At 43.0% G+C, this 5,139-nt stretch overlaps 1 pseudogene; it reads right to left on the bottom strand.

Moving 5' to 3' along the window:
* Window positions 1-2,843: 2,843 nt before the first annotated feature.
* On the bottom strand, window positions 2,844-4,828 carry LOC123725646 (uncharacterized; annotated as a pseudogene).
* Between the last annotated feature and the right edge of the window lie 311 nt (window positions 4,829-5,139).

The following is a 5,139-nucleotide window of genomic DNA, read 5'->3' as shown; positions in this document are numbered from 1 at the left end:
TCAATGGCAATATTATAAAGTGTTATACTTTAAGACAGTCCCCATATAGAGAGCTAAAGCTAAGACAAGGGCCCTTATACTGTTTACCCAATCCAAAAACCTTCAAAGCTATTAGCTTGTCTGGAGGACAGCAGTTGTCATCCCCAGAGACACTTTTAGCTTGAAAGACCTCTCATACAAACAGGCCTTGATAGACTTTAATAACATCCAACATCTTCCTCTGTAATTTCGCTGAATGGATAAATCGAACGCCAACTATCACCCAGCTGGAATACCCAGTTGGAGCAGCAATAGCATGCAATGACGTCCCTCGTTATTTTATTTAATAACAAAAGCAAAACGAGAGGACATGAGAGGCTGAGTTAAACCATTTGTCTTGTGTGGCGGGTGTCGTCGTAGCTGGCCCTGCTGAGACTGCTTGTTCACAGCACAGCATCTGTCGGAGCCCCATGTGGAGACAGGCTGCAACCCACCACCCTGGGGGCCGAGCGCGATCCATTCATATCGGTCACAGAGCCATTTGGCTGTAGACTCAAGTTGTAATTTGATCAGGGGCTGAGGGGGAAGAGAGCTCGCCCAAAGTCTCTTCGTTGTCGTCAAAGGGGGTGAGTGCAGTGTGTGTAGTGCAGATGACTCCCAAATTAAAGGGATTTTATTCATCCAAGTGGCCTGTCCTAGTGCTTTGTAATGCTTGATGGTGATTGAAGATGAAATACAGTGACAGTCAGTGGTATCGTGCTTATAGGGGGCACAAAGTCACGTGCCCCCTTCGATTTCTACAGTTAAAAAAAAATCTGATGTTAAATGAAATTTTTGTGCAGTATTGTCAGTGGAGGAGGAGTGTAGTGACATACACAGCATTTGATTAGCTGCCGGTGATGGGCAGGACTCACAGGAGGTAATGTATGTTTGTAAATTAATTTGATCAAGCTACAGTATGTAGCCTATTCATTCCTTCTTGATTAATAAATAAAACATTTTGTTATTCCTCTGTAATACTAGCCACCTTGCAATTGTATGAAGTTGGCTTTAGCTAGCTAATCTCCCAACCTCCTAGCTACCAAGCCTTTTCAAGCTATCAATCAAGTTAGAGTAGCTTGTCTAACTAGCTTAGTTGGGATGCCTGCTTGCAAGGGTGCTAGCCTTTGAAAAGCAAGCATTTACTAAATGTACTAAGTAAGACTCACATTCATTGCAATTTTTACCCAGATTGTTAGTAGAGAAGCATATTTAGTTTATTTAAACAGTTTTATTTTTTATGCACAATTCTCCATGCCAGCACTCTGTAATATTTTGTAATAAAAGCCTTTCATCATATATTACATGAGACAAAGTCCAAAAATTAAGACAAAGTTATTTGCTTTGGCAAATTGTACTTTCTTGCTGAGTTTAAATGATCATCACTCTAAAGCAATATCTTAAAGCCCTGTCTTTCACCCGACATTGTTCAAGGAGCATAATTGTTTAAGGGCAAAACAGGTATCAACTCAATGTTTTATGGATGTGACAATGAGCACACAAAATTGTGAGGTTTGATCAATTGAAAGAGGGCCAAGGAGACTCAAATTCTTCATTCCAAATTCATTTCGTTTTGTGTAATTTCCGTCCTTTTCAGTTCCCTCGCTCTCCAATCTTTAGCTGAAATTAAATTGATTTGCATAATGAAAGGAGATTATTTACTGTACAGAAATTAGACATAACGAATTCTCTTATGGAGAATAGGGTATAAACCACAAAAAGCCGAGAGACAAAAAGAGAAGTGAAAGACGCAATTACACAGCGCCAATAAACATAATTCCTCCACGTACCAATACCAAAATCGGAGGCTCACATTATTTTTAATGCCACAAAGGCTCATTCAAAGCCGCAATGAGTCTTACAACACAACAATTCCTCTAATCGCCAATGCTCCAAAAGTAAAAGGACAATGTAGGCAGCCCTGTGGACAGCTCCTTCCTTTCGGTGGTATTGCTAATTACATTTCTATTATCATGCTAATGCCAAGTCTCAACGTAGAATCTCATCTTATTATTCTGTTACAGGTATATCTCTGTTAGGGGAATCATGTCAGGGTGTGAGGGGAAAATATTAGATACTGTACATCTGGGCTTGGTTTGCAAAATGCCTTTTTGGAAAAAGGAGTAGGGGGAGTTAAATTCAATGATGGTTTATGCTATTAAGCAGCAACACCTTTTCAGTGTTGAGGATCAACTCTAGAGAAGGCATACTGACACCAGGAAGTGGTAAATATTCACACTAAGAAATAACAATTTTCGGTCTGGTTCTTTCTAACTCATAAATCAAGCCTGCAAATTGTAGGTGAGTTAAACAGGAGCAATAAAGGCTTCCTTACAAGAGTGGTAACTCTGTTTTGTTTAATTTATTTATGTGGGCGTAATTATGGTGGCAGGAGTGCGTAGTGCTGAGCGCCAGGGAGGGAGAGCGGGAGCAGGCGTGACACCCAACACTACATCTACTGGCTCCACAACACCCCATTTTAGTTTGAAGTACTTTGTTCTCTTGGTTTGTTTTAAAACTGGCAAATGGGTTTTCAAAGTTCTCAAAACGATATTTTACAGCAGATGTAGAGGGGTTATCCATAGGCATAACTGACAAAGCATCTTGTTTAATTTGGGAGTGCAGCCCAGTAGTAAGCTCTTCTAAATCACACACTACTGTTGACACAACACTATTTGCAACACCACTAGCTTGCAACTTGGCAAGGATGCAGGCACACATATCTTTAGCAAGACTCTGTCCATTCTTCTCAAAACAATCAACCTGAGAGGGCCCTTCTAAGCTTAATGCATCAACTACTTGACCAATATCCATATGAACACTATTCAAATGTTTTCTGAATCCTGAGTATGTTGAAAACTTCCGTCTACCACCATCTTGAGCAGACGTTTTGTCCTCACTCTATCACACCAGGGGCCTCTTGTTGTGCCTTCATCAATGTTGTAGATGGTTGTGAGCACAAATGTGTAGAAGTTGACAAAAATCATACGTCAGCTTAAAGAAAAAGTGGGCTTTGAACAGTTCATCAAACGCGCGCACACACAGGCCACTAGTTGCTTGGCAGGGAACAAGCCTCGTCTGCCACGATGTAGTAGCTGTCAATCTTGCTCTGTCTTCTTCCGATAGCAAGGAGGTATGGCTGTCGACCATGGCTCCCATCAAGATGGTCTTCAATGCTGCAGCATGACAGCAAAACACAAAGGGCCTTTAAGAGACTCTCCACATGTTAAGGCAAGGAAGAGAATCCAAAAAAATAAATTACACAACAATTACTGTATCATCTGCCCTTATGAAAGTGCACTAGTCTGCCCACAGCCTAACTGGCACTGATCTTGGTCCTCTTCCCTCCTGCTGGTGGTGGGAGGAGATGAAGCAGCAGTGAGGAGGACATATTGTCCCTGTCTGAGGGCAATGAAACAGAGAATCCACTTACCGATTTCGCTGCCATTCTCTGTCAGTATTTCTGCAGACTTCAGGAGGCGACGCAAATCAGTGGTTGTAGTAGTCAGGGATTTTGCCAGTTTGATGACATTAGGCTTTAATAGAGTTCCACTTTTCAAGGAGCTTAGAGGATGTTTCATAGTCGAACATCAGAAAAAGACCTGATTCACCAAAACAAAGTGGATCAACAACTTTATGACCAACACAAAATCATGTTCTTAGACAAATAGCCTGTAGTTCTGATTCAAATCAAATTTGATTAGTCACATGTGCCGAATACAACAGGTGTAGACCTTACAGTGAAATACTTACTTTTGAGCCCCTAACCAACAATGCAGTTAAAAAAAATACGGATAAGAATAAGAGATAAAAGTAAAAAGTAATTAAAGAGCAGTAGTAAAATAACAATAGCGAGACTATATAGGGGGGTACCGATACAGAGTCAATGTGCGAGGGCACCGGTTAGTTGAGGTAGTATGTACATGTAGGTAGAGTTATTAAAGTGACTATGCATAGATAATAAAAACAGAGAGCAGAAGTGATGTAAAAGAGGGGGGGGGCAATGCAAATAGTCTGGGTAGCCATTTGATTGGATGTTCAGGAGTCTTATGGCTTGGGGGTAGAAGAGGTTTAGAAGCCTCTTGAACCTAGATTTGGCGCTGCAGTACCGCTTGCCGTGCGGTAGCAGAGAGAACAGTCTATGACTTGGGTGGCTGGAGTCTGACAATTTTTAGTGCCTTCCTCTGACACCGCCTGGTATAGAGGTCCTGGATGGTAGGAAGCTTGGCCCCAGTGATGTACTGGGCCGTTCGCACTACCCTCTGTAGTGCCTTGCAGTCGGAGGCCGAGCAGTTGCCATACCAGGTAGTGAAGCAACCACTCAAGATGCTCTCGATGGTGCAGGAGTAGGACCGTTTGAGGATCCATGCCAAATCTTTTCAATCTCCTGAGGGGGAATAGGTTTTGTCGTGCCCTCTTCACAACTGTCTTGGACCATGTTAGTTTGTTGGTGATGTGGACACCAAGCAATTTGAAGCTCTCAACCTGCTCCACTGTATTCCCGTCGATGAGAATGGGGGCGTGCTCGGTCCTCTTTTTCCTGCAGTCCACAATCATCTCCTTTGTCTTGATCACGTTGAGGGAGAGGTTGTTGGCCTGGCACCTCCCTATACGCTGTCTCATTGTTGTCTGTGATCAGGCCTACCAATGATGTGTCAACGGCAAATTTAATGATGGTGTTGAAGTCATGCAGTCATGAGTGAATAGGGACTACAGGAAGGGACTGAGCACGCATCCCTGAGGGGCCCCTGTGTTGAGGATCAGCGTGGAGGATGTGTTGTTACCTACCCTTACCACCTGGGGGCGACATGTCAGGAACTCCAGGATCCAGTTGCAGAGGGAGGTATTTAGTCCCAAGGTCCTTAGCTTATTGATGAGCTTTGAGGGCACTATGGTGTTGAATGCTGAGCTGTAGTCAATGAATAGCATTCCCACGTAGGTGTTCCTTTTGTCCAGCTGGGAAAGGGCATTGTAGAGTACAATAGAGATTGCATCATCTGTGGATCTGTTGGGGCAGTATGCAAATTGGAGTGGGTCTCGGGTTTCTTGGATGATGGTGTTGATGCGAGCCATGACCAGCCTTTCAAAGCACATCATGGCTACAGACGTGAGTCCTACGGG

The sequence above is a fragment of the Salmo salar genome, chromosome ssa12 (genome assembly GCF_905237065.1).
Source record: "Salmo salar chromosome ssa12, Ssal_v3.1, whole genome shotgun sequence".
NCBI lineage: Eukaryota > Metazoa > Chordata > Actinopteri > Salmoniformes > Salmonidae > Salmo > Salmo salar.
The sequence above is the reverse complement of the archived record's forward strand: the minus strand, read 5'-3'. Positions and strand labels throughout refer to the sequence as shown.